Raw genomic sequence first — 12,831 nt, forward strand, 5'->3', positions numbered from 1 at the left:
TTGTGCTTTCTTGACCAGGGGGACCTTGCGGGCGCTGCAGGATTTCAGTCCTTCACGGCGTAGTGTGTTACCAATTGTTTTCTTGGTGACTATGGTCCCAGCTGCCTTGAGATCATTGACAAGATCCTCCCGTGTAGTTCTGGGCTGATTCCTCACCGTCCTCATGATCATTACAACTCCACGAGGTGAGATCTTGCATGGAGCCCCAGGCCGAGGTAGATTGACAGTTATTTTGTGTTTCTTACATTTGCGAATAATCGCACCAACTGTTGTCACCTTTTCTAGATTTGAAGCTTTCGTCACTGCAAGGATCCATACTCTTTGGTTCTTTTCGGTAAAGTCCCGTAGGTAAAAATAAAATAACAAATAAATCACGACATTTCGGCCACAACACAAGTGGCCTTCATCAGGTGAAGGGACTGGACTGTCCAGGGGACAGCGTTGGAGTGAAGACAGCAAGCCCAGGTCGCGTCCTTTAAGCTGTGTGGGAGGAAACAAAAAACGCCTTGACAAAGGAATTAGCATAAAATGATGTACTGGACCGGCACGGTGGCGGGGGGGGGGGGGCGGGGAGTTTACATAATGTTGGTGTGAAGGCAAATAAGCTGCTGTGAAAGTTTGGAATACCACTACTTGAATAAATATACTGTACCATTGAAAATTAGTTTAATGTTTGGTTTGATTTAGAACATCTTTCCAATGATTGCTTAATTAGAAACCATCCTCTCGGTTGAAATTGTGTCTGTGTTTGTAAATCTGAATTGCCTCGTGGACAAATCTCTGATAAAAACCCGTGGGTTTGCAGAGAACCTTGGTATCGCAGAAAACTTTATCGTGATCACCCACAGCGTTGTAACAGTGGTCAGCTACGGCAGAAGAATTCGTTCTGCCGTGTTTCAAATCTGATTTGTGCTCCCGAATTCGGTCAGAGACATGTCGTTTCGTCTCCCCGATATAGCAGTCACCACAGGTGCAGCTCAGTTTGTAAACCCCGGGGTACTGTAAGTCAGGAACGACATCCTTCACGGATGGGATCAGGTCACGGATTTTGTGTACTGTATTGAACCGGACCAGGATCTTGTGTTTGTTTAGAATTTTGGAGATCTTTTTAGTAATGCCTGCTATATATGGTAGTGTGATGGTTTTGACCGGAGTATCAAGTGGTTGTTTCTGTATGGAGGGAGAAACAGCTTGGGGGATGGTACGGTCAGAGTATCTGTTTCTCTTGAGGGCCAGGTGTACATGTTTTAATTCACTGGTCAGGTGGTGTTGGTCCGAAATGCAATGTGCCCTGTGGTATAACGTTTTGATGATATAATTCTTTTGAGCTGGGTGGTGGTGGGATTCAGGTTTCAAGTAGGAATCTGTGTGGGTGGGTTTCCTGTAGACAGAATGCCCCAGTGAGCCAATCGGTCTCCTCTCAAACAGAACATCCATGAATGGTAGCTTGCCATCTTTCTCAACTTCCATGGTGAATTTGATGGTGGGATGTCTAGAATTGATGTGGTGTCTGAGACGCCATCCAGACTTCCACCCTCAGTCCTTCGCTGTGGAAGAGATATGTGGATGACACTTTCGTCATTTGGGCACATGGCCTCCCAGCTTTGAACCTTTTCCTACACCCCATCAATTCTAGACATCTCGCCATCAAATTCACCATGGAAGTGGAGATTTGTCCACGAGGCAATTCAGATTTACAAACACAGACACAATTTCAACCGAGAGGATGGTTTCTAATTAAGCAATCATTGGAAAGATATTCTAAATCAAATCAAACATTAAACTAATTTTCAATGGTACAGTATATTTATTCAAGTAGTGGTATTCCAAACTTTCACAGCAGCTTATTTGCCTTCACACCAACATTATGTAAACTCCCCGCCCCCCCCCCCGCCACCGTGCTGGTCCAGTACATCATTTTATGCTAATTCCTTTGTCAAGGCGTTTTTTGTTTCCTCCCGCACAGTGTAAAGTACGCGACCTGGGCTTGCTGTCTTCACTCCAACGCTGTCCCCTGGACAGTCCAGTCCCTTCACCTGATGAAGGCCACTTGTGTTGTGGCCGAAATGTCGTGATTTTTTGGTTATTTTATTTTTACCTACGTGACTTTACCGAATAGAACCAAAGAGTATGCTGTCACCTTCTCACCAAGCTGCTTGGCAATGGTCTTATAGCCCATTCCAGCCTTGTGTAGGTCTACAATCTTGTCCCTGACATCCTTGGAGAGCTCTTTGGTCTTGGCCATGGTGGAGAGTTTGGAATCTGATTGTTTGATTGCTTCTGTGGACAGGTGTCTTTTATATAGGTAACAAGCTGAGATTAGGAGCACTCCCTTTAAGAGTGTGCTCCTAATCTCAGCTCGTTACCTGTATAAAAGACACCTGGGAGCCAGAAATCTTTCTGATTGAGAGGGGGTCAAATACTTATTTCCCTCATTAAAATGCAAATCAATTTATAACATTTTTGACATGCATTTTTCTGAATTTTTCTGTTTTCATTTATCTCTCACTGTTCAAATAAACCTACCATTAAATTATAGAATGATAATTTCTTTGTCAGTGGGCAAACGTACAAAATCAGCAGGGGATCAAATACTTTTTCCCTCACTGTAGGTAAGAAAAGGGGCAAGAGGGGAGAGAGAGGGGGGGGGGGGTGTAGGGGAGCGCTGCGTGGACGCTAGGAGAGGGACGTGAAGCTGAATGGGGAAATTGGGCGGGGCTGGAAGTGGGAGGCCAAGAGAGCTGGGGATGCGGGGGGGGGGGTGGCGTTAACTCGGAAAAATAGACTATTACCTGGCAAATATGATTGAACAACCATAGTGAGTTGAGGTTTTACCTGGTTAATAACATCCTTCCAATGATTGCTCAATTTGTATCCATCTTCTCGGTTGAAGTTACGTCTATGTTAAAATATCTGGATGGCTTCATGAACAAACCTTTGATAGTAGCCCGAAGGTTTGCAGAGTACCTTGGTCTCGGAAAACACAATATCATGTGAGCCCACAGCGTTATAACAATGGTCAGCTACGGCAGAGGTATTGGTTCTGCTGTGTTTCAGATCTGCCTTGTGTTCGCGGACACGGTTTGAGACATGCGTTTCGTTTCCCTAATGTAACTGCTACCACAGGTACAACTCAGTTTGTAGACTCCAGGATATTGCATGTCAGGAATGACATCTTTTACAGATGGGATTTGATTACGGATTTTGTGTATTGTATTGATTCGGACCTGGATCTTGTGTTTTTTTTACGATTTTTGAAATATTTTTGTAACACCTGCTATGTATGGTAACGTGGTGGTTTTTATTGGCTTCTCAGGGGGTTGTTTCTGCATAGTTGAAGAAACAGCTTTGCGAATATTGCGGTCCGAGTACCCATTCATCTTGAGGGCCAGGTGTCTGGGTTGGGATCAAACCCACGACCTTCTGTATACTAGGCAAGGCACCACCGAGGCGACCATTTTATTGTCAAAATTGTTGACAATAAAATGATTTGTCTTTTGTTAACGTGACACTTTTTTTGCTGATTGGCCGTGTCGGGTGGTGGAGGGTTACGACACATTTTTAAATAACGCGATCTAACCCAAAAACCTTTATTATGAATAATATTGGTCGCGAAAGCCTACGTGTTAAACTGACATTGACTTTTCCAAGACAGAGGTTGTAGGGTAAAGTGATGTTTTTGAAAGGCTCCTCAAGAGGGTCCTTCTTCATGGTTTGTATGATAGCTTTGCGGATTGTAAGCCATCTGGCTACCATGAGAGATTCGTTCATGAGGTTATCCACATATACAAGCACATAGACAATTTCAACCGAGAAGATGGATTCTGGCTTAGCAATCATTGGAAATAATTGATAAACCATTTCAGGTCTTAATTGATTGTTCACGCTTACAGTGGCTTTCAGACAGCATACATTAATTTTTCGTCTCCCCCCTCCTCTTTTCAGAACATAGTCCTTCTAAATAAACTGCCAAATCGCTGCGTGTGGCACTGACGTTTTTTAAATAAATAAATAAAGACACTGTTTAAAATAAATTAATTAATGCGAACCGACACACCTGATGACGACCGTTTGTGTTATGGTGGAAACGTCGCGATAATTTTTGTTGTTTTATATATTTTTATTATTATTTTATTGTTTCCCTTCAACGTGACTTTACCGAAAGAGCTAAGAATGTGAACATTGAGGTAGTTTATATTTTAGTTTTTTCATCTGTTTACTATATGGTATTCATTATATAGTGTAGTGTATACCCAGTTGCTGTTAATAGCTCTGCTTATTGAAGAATATTTTGAGTACATTTATTATATTGATGTAATTTAGACATAGGTTCTTTTCACATCGGTTTACTATATGATAGTTGAGTTTTTGCAGCCCTTTTGGCGTCCATGTACGAGGTGCCTCTGTGGATGTGTAGACTTTGACTTTAACATAGCTATTTCTGTGATCAGTCACAAGCTAATCCCTCAACTGTTTCAATGTAAACCCCTTTGTCAAGGTGCCTCACTTCTCTCAACCAGCTTAAAAGACGCTGCAAATCTTAGCAGCGTTCATTGTAGCTCTGTCGTTCCGACAGGTTTGTTCCTTTCACCAGAAGAAGGCCACTTGTGTTGTGGCCGAAACGTCGTGAAAAGTGTATTGTTTTATTTTATTATTTTATTCTCATTCTACGTGACTTTACCGAAAGAACCAAAGAAGATGGTACACTTAATTTTTATAAAATTCCTAAACATGCTGAAATTTTGAGTTCTATATTCCTAAGCTACTTCCATTTGCTGCTACGATGTTTTCATTCACGGGTTTAATTTCCACATTTTTATAATTTATCATATCCAACATTACATCATTCATTATTGACACTACTGCTCCTGCATCCACCGTTCCCCGTCGCAGCCAAGCTGCTCCCACCGCTCCATGCGGCCAACACGGCAGTCAACATGGAGTCTCCTCCTCCACCACCACCACCACCAGCAGCACCAAGCAGGTCACCATCGTCTCCACCAGGGGCGGGCAGCATTCCCGCCGGGCCTCCCCCACCTCAAGGTGCAGCCGTCTCGCCGCCGCCGCCGCTGGCCCCTGGCGACTGCCACAGCAGCAGAAGCTGGGCCACATCTCCTCGCCCCAGCAGCATTAATATCCAGCCATGGAATGCCTCATTTACCAACGATGCTAATTTATTTCTATACGTAGTTATTGATTATTCCTCTACCCTCTTTTTTCTATAGAAATACATTTATTTAGATGCTCTTGGAGATGTTCTGTAGTGTAAACTAATTTAATGCAAAGCAGATGTTAATGTTTTTCTTTTAGCCTCTGAAATTACTAAAAACTCCATTAATGAATAATCATCTGGAATTGCCACAGATCCCGCTAAAACCAGCTGCGTGCGTTCTTGGCCGACCCCTACTTCAGTAGCTTTGTGGGACTCGCCTCCTACTATCGGCGGTTTGTCACGGGCTTCGCGTCCATCGCAAAGCCCCTCCATGCTCTTACAGCCAAGGGTGCAAAATTCCATTGGGGCGAAGCGGAACAAGCTGTGTTTGATGCACTTCGCAATGTCCTGATCAATGCCCCTCCTCTGCGTTATCCAGATTTTTCGGCGCCATTCCTTCTAGACATGGACGCTAGCAATACCGGCATAGGGGGGGGTATTGTCTCAGGTCATTGATAGCGTGGAGCGTGTGGTCGCTTACAGCAGTATAGTGTTGTCGCCCTCTGAGCAACGATACTGCGTCATCCGTCGAGCTGCTGTTAGTTATCGTTTTTTTCATACAGCAGTATAGACCGTACCTGTACGGTAGGCATTTTACCGTCCGCTCTGACCACACAGCTCTCCAATATGCTCTCCGGGTTGATCAGCCGTCAGGACAACTCTCCTGCTGGTTAGAAGTCCTTCAGGATTATTTGTTTACCATAGTTTGCCGTAAGGGGGTCCGACACGGAATTGCCAACGCGCTATCGCGGTTGCATGGTTCAGGACGGTGAGCTTGTTTCCTGGGGTCGGGCCACTGCAAGCAGCCCGCCAATGACGTGCCGCCTCCTCTTGCTACAGCGGCCGAGGGCGTGGTAGATCCCCCTCCGGTGCCCACTGTGGCCGATGCTCAAGATGCTTTGTTGGGCCTCAGCTCTGACGAGTGGGGCCGCCTCCAAGTGCAGGACAGTTCCCTCCTTAGCATGTGCCGTCGAGCCAGCGAGTTTCACAAGCGAGCAGGTCCCGAGGGCCCGGTCTCCCTTGTCACAAGCGACGGCCTGCTCATGAGATGGGATGGCAGCGACCAAAAATACAAGCTAGTCGTGCCCACGTCCCTGCGTGGGAAGGCTGTGTGGGTCACTCTCAAGCGCCTTTTACATTTGGGGATACAGAAAACGCTCCGGCTGGATTTTTTCTGGCCGGGCATGGCAGGGGCCGTCGCTAACTTGCTGCAAGGTTGCCCCCAGCGCGCTCGGCAGAATCCTCCTTCTAAACCGTCGTGTCCTCCTTCAGTCCATTCATGTATCCCGCGTGAATGAACTTGTAGCGCTTGATATCTTGGGCTCTTTTCCTGTCACTCCACGGGGTAATAAGTACCTCTTGGTTGGAGTATTTTACCCGTTGGCCTATGGCCTGGCCTCTTCCCAACCAATCGGCAGTAGCCATCACGGAGGCCTTTCTCCAGGGCTACACCCTGGATAAGGGTGCTCCGGAATGTCTGCTGACCAATCAAGGGAAAAAAAATTCGTCAACCTTTCTACGGGATGTGTGCAACCTGCTAGGCACGCATAAAATTCGCACATCACTATGCCACCCACAGACTGACGGTATGGTTGAGCGGCTCCAAAGAACACTTGCCTCTATGTTGAGCCACCAAGTGTGCGAGTCGCAGGTCAATTGGGACCTTCATATCCCCGGTGTTTTGGTCGCATACAGAATGGCACCCCATGCAGCCACGGGGTTTTCCCCATTCTACCTGATGTACAGCAGGGAGGTCAACCCCCCCGTGGATGTTAAATTGCGCGCTAAGCAGCTTTCCCCTAAGTCCATAATCGCCGAACATATTAGATCCAATGTTCAGAGGTTGGTCGAGGCGCGAGAGGTTGCTAAACACAACTATGAGGCTCGCTAGTTGGCTAACGAGAGACTGCGCAGCCTCCATGTGTCTAGCTATAAATGGGCTGCAGGTGACAGGGCTTGGCTCCATTGTCCCCAGGTGCCCTTAGCAACATCGCCCAAATTGCTGAAGCCCTGGAGGGTCCCGGTGGACATTGTGCGGGTCAACCGGCCTCAGTGTGTGAAAGTCCAGCATGGTAAGCGGTGCTGGTACGTGCACCCGTCACGTCTCAAAACCTTCTTCCCTCCTCACACTTCACCCACTCCACGCAGGGGCTGAGAGCGTGATGTGTCTGATGAGCCGAGTCGTGCGATCGCCGAGCCTAACCTTCAGCCCAGCCGTGTTTTTGCTCCCTCAGATGCCTCGAGTGTAGCGCCTCGGTGGCACACTGCACCGACCGCTATGGACGCATCCCGCTCTTCTGACACACCACTGCAGGACCGCCGTCCTCCGCTCCATGCAGCTCCGTGGCCACATCTTCCCTCCGCTGCTTATGATGGTCAATCAACCAGAACTCAATCAAAATCAAAATCTTTTTCATGAACGATACCATGCTCATCCAGCCTCCACAGCTTGTCACCAACTTCGGCCGGTTCATGGAGGTTGCGTCGTATGATGGGGGGTGCGCCGGTTCATAGTTATTTGTGTATATAGTGTATATTTGTACAGGCGAGTTGGGTTGTTTATATGGGGGTATTGTTTTTGTTTCTCATTGAGGCACATGGACCCGTTTTTCATTCTCGCCGGTTTTTATTGTTATTTGGCAGCCGAGACGACTGTGTGCTACAAAGGGGGGGGGGAGGGGGTGGTGATGTAGCATCGGAAATACATAGCACAAACTGCCCCTGTGTATACTTACCTGTAGTTGTCGGCACGGGTCTATAGGGGGTGCCACCCTGAGCTAGAGAGAGAAAGAGCCGGACTGTTGAGAGGCCGAGTTCCCCCCCCCCCAACCCCTCACCTGGGTTTTTCCAGAGCCCCCTGGAAGGTTCCAGAAAAGGGGCTTTACCAGGGGCGGAGAGTCCCCAAGGAGTGTATAAAAGATGGACCTCAGGACGGCTCGGGGCAGTACTCTGTAGACGAAGACCGAAGACCAGCTAGGCTAGGAAACTGGGACCCCCGGGACCTGACGTCCTTTTAAGGGCCGGGGCTGAGCGCGGACCAGTGGTCGGGACCCGCACCTTGGCTGGGTCGGGTCAGTTACCCTCCTCTAGGTCACCCTTAGCCAGAGGACTGAGAGCGCGTTGCCCCAGTGATAGGGCACGTCAGCCCGGAAGCCATACCTCCCCAGGTAGTGGGAGTAAAGGGGGCTTTTTGTTAAGATTTAAATAAACCCTGTTGCCTCTAAAGACTACGTCTCCAGTCTCCGTGGAACCCACTACATTTGTATGTTGAACTTCTTTCACACCCTACGTAGCCAACAGTGCTACTGTATGCATATTAAACGTCTTTTTCACTATACATGGTCAACCGTGCTACTGTACGCACGTTGAACTTCTTTCGCACCGTACGTAGCCAACTGTGCTAATGGGAAGTGCGGGGGAAGGACACCAAACACAACACAACAACAACAAGCAGCTCTATAGAGTAAATGAGGTTTTCAATGTAGATCATTTTAGAAGGACACAGCTCCATTAGCTTTCTAATACCAGAACAGAAGAGTGTTCCAGACGGGCTGCAGAAGTGCATCTGAAAGCGCCGCGCGATGCGCTGACCATCTGTGTTCCATGTCTGGCCAAACGTCTAGTGTATAGCATAGTGTGTTGTAGTGCATAGTGTAGTGTGTAATAGTGTAGTGTAGAGTAGTGAAGTATATAGTCTAGTGCATAGTAGTGTATTGTATATCCATGGCACTCGCCTCTCACGCTACTCATCATTCTCATGGTACTCGTCATACTCATGGTACTCACCATACCCACGGTACTCACTTTACCCTCGGTACTCGCCATACCCACGGTACTCACCATACCCACGGCACTCACTATACTCACCATACCCACGGTACTCACCATACCCTGGTACTCGCAACACCCACGGTACTCACTATACCCACGGTAATCACCATACCATACCCACGGCACTCACCATACTCACCATACCATACTCACGGTACTTGCCATACCCATGGCACTCACAATACTCGCCAGACCCACGGTACTCACCATACCCACGGTACACACCATACTCACCATACCCACGGTCCTCACCATACTCACGGTACTCACCAAACTCACGGTACTCACCATACTCACCGTACTCACCATATCCACAGTACTCACCATACCCACGGTACTCACCGCACTCACCATACTCACGGAGCTCACCATACTCACGGTACTCACCATACTCACCATACCCACCATATTCACCATACCCACCAAATTCATCATAACCTCGGTACTCGCCATACCCACGGTACTCAACATACGCACGGTACTCACTATACTCACCATACCCACGGTACACACCATGCCCTCGGTACTCGCCACACCCACGGTACTCACCATATCCACGGTACTCACCGTACCATATCCACGGCACTCACCATACTCACCATACCATACAAACGGTACTCGCCATACCCACGGCACTCAACATACTCACCAAACCCACGGTACCCACCATACGGTACTCAACATACCCTCGGTACTCGCCATACCCACGGTACACACCATACTCACCATACCCACGGTAATCACCATTCCCTTGGTACTCGCCATACCCACGGTACTCGCCATACCCACGGTACTCACCATACCCACGGAACTCACCATACTCACGGTACTCACCATACTTACCGTACTCCCCATACCCACGGTACTCACCATACCCACGGCACTCGCCATACCATACTCACAGTACTCACCATACCCACGGTACTCACCGTACCCACGATACTCGCCGTACTCACAATACTTACCATACTCACCGTACTCGCCATAATCACGGTACTCGCACTACCCCTGGCACTCACCATACCCACGGCACTCACCATAACCACGGCACTCACCATACTTACCATACCATACTCACGGTACTCACCATACTCATGGTACTCACCATATTCACCATACTCACCGTACTCAGCATAGCCACGGTACTCACCATACCCACGGTACTCACCGCACTCACCAGACCCACGGAACTCACCATACTCACCATACTCATCAAACTCACCGTACTCGCCATACTCACGATACTCACCATACTCACCATACCATACTCATGGTACTCACCATACCCACGGTACTCACCATACTCGCCATACTCACGATACTTACCATACTCACCATACCATACTCATGGTACTCACCATACCCACGGTACTCACCATACTCACCATACCACGGTACTCACCATACCGACGGTACTCACCATACTCACGGTACTCACCATACTTACCGTACTCCCCATACCCACGGTACTCACCATACCCACAGCACTCGCCATACCATACTCACGGTACTCAACATACCCAAGGTACTCACCATACCCACCATACTCACCGTACTCCGGCGTTAGAGATTATCTGCGATTTGTCAAACAAACCTGTTGATATAATACGGCCTCCAGGGTCACCAAGAGGTGAGGGAGCGAACGAGTCAAGCTTGCAAGGCTAGGATAAACAATAAGAGATCCCGGTCGTCTTTGTCTTCCCGCAGCACCAGAAAGGAATTTAACACCCTAGCGAGGAATGGCTTGTTGCTACAAAGAGGGTCGCCCCCTCCTCCCCCCAGGGTTGTATAACGCAGATGGCTTTACGAACACACACACACGAACACACACACACACAGGCCACGCCCTCCACGGCGGAGAGCGGATAAAAAATGTTTTTATATATAACGGCTGAACCATCATTTCAAAAGTTCAGCTCAAACCGGGTTCAACAAGGCACAGGAGTTCAGCACGTTGTCAGCCGGTGCGCTGCAGAAGATCGGGCACGAGCGGCTGGCTCCAATGAGCCCCGCGATCAACTGAGGATAGCGAGGCTCGCAGGGTAGCGAGGCGCCACCGAGTGTGAGTTCAGAGCCGAAAGCAAAGTATCGTTTAAAGACCTTTATTTCTACATCGAGTACAGCTAAAGCTTGGCCAGCCGCCACCAAGCAAGAGTGTCAGAACCAGCGGCCAAGCGTGTGCAGCGCAGTTACTCAGCAGCGGAAAGAGCTCGACCAGCCGCCCGCGAGCGGCGCAGCTACTACAGCAGTGGAGAAAGCCTGCTGCCAGAGAATCAGTGAAGAGCGCGTTCGCATCTCAACAGAGAGAGAGCGGACAGCAGTCATCCAGCAGCGGAGAAATTCTGCTGTCAGCGAACCAAAAAGAGCGTGCAGCGCAGCCATCCAGCAGAAGAAAAGCCTGACTAGCTGCCCGTGAGCAAAAGAGTCAGCGAAACAGAGAGAGCGCGTTCGAGCTCTCCACGGAGAGAGAGAGAGAGCGTGCAGCAGTCATCCAGCAGCGGAGAAAGCCTGCTGTCAGCGAACCAGCTGAGCGCGATCGCGCATCTTCAAGGAGGGAGCTGCCGAACTGCCCCATAGTAGTGAAGAGAGCCTGCCCCTGCGGGCCAGCACTGAGCGCGTTCAAGCAGCACCAGGAGAGGGCAGCGTGCCGGCGAGCTCATCACCTAGCTCGGCGAGACGCCGAGCGAGAGGGTGCTTGCCGTGTTCGTATGCCCATCCCCCACCTTCACAAACCCGCTAAGCTACGCTTACATCTGCTCATACAAGAATTTACCAAAGAGACAGTCCACCGCACCCACCCAAAATCAAGACTAATGATAAAGGGCATTGAAATATCAACTGATCATGAAGTACTTTGTTACTATTGAGTTAGGTGGATAAGGTCATTTAGAAGTATTCCAGTCGGTCATTTTCTTTTAATTGCATAATCTTGTTTATAGATCTATGAATGAACGCGGTACTGTGTGTGCAAATTCCAGTATAATCATTCATAATAGAGTTTTAAGGTGTTTTTTTTTTTAAATAGCGTATGCATGTCAGCATCTCTCTCACCAACTGCTTGCGTTTCGCGGGGAATTAATCAAAGTTAAACCACGCAGTCATTGATGAGACTATGTTGATACTGTGTTGTAATTCCAAGCCGAGAGTTGCATCTTTTAGAGTTAAAGATTATTTTCTTAGCTCTTTCGGTAAAGTCACGTTGAAGGGAAACAATAAAATAATAAAATATATATAAAACAATAAAAATTCTCACGACGTTTCGACCATAACACAAACGGTCGTCATCAGGTGTGAAAAAAAACAACGGCAAGAAACATTTGAAAGAAGTGTCAGTTCGCATTAATTTATTTATTTTAAAACAGTGTATTTGTTTTGATTTAAAGCTTTCGTGACTGCAGTAATTCATATTCTTAGTTTTTTCGGTAAAGTCACGTTGAAGAGAAACAACAAAATAATAAAATATATATAACAATAAAAAAATCTCACGACGTTTCGACCATAACTCAAACGGTCATCTTCAGGTGTGTTGGTTTGCATAAATTTATTTTTAAACGGCGCATTTATTTATTTATAAAAAACGTTAGCGCCACGCGCAGCGATTTGGCAGTTTACCCAGGACTAGTCCATCTATATTCTGAAAAGAGGAGGGGGGAGACGACATTTTTTAAAATGTATGCTGTCTGAAAGCCACTGTAAGCGTGAACAATCAATTAAGAACTGAAATGGTTTATCAAATCTTTCCAATGATTGCTAAGATAGAATCAATCTTCTCGGTTGAAATTGTCTCT

Source organism: Petromyzon marinus, chromosome 72 (genome assembly GCF_048934315.1).
Source record: "Petromyzon marinus isolate PM22_M1 ecotype Great Lakes invasive population chromosome 72, UKy_Petmar_22M1.pri1.0, whole genome shotgun sequence".
NCBI classification, from domain to species: Eukaryota; Metazoa; Chordata; class Hyperoartia; order Petromyzontiformes; family Petromyzontidae; genus Petromyzon; species Petromyzon marinus.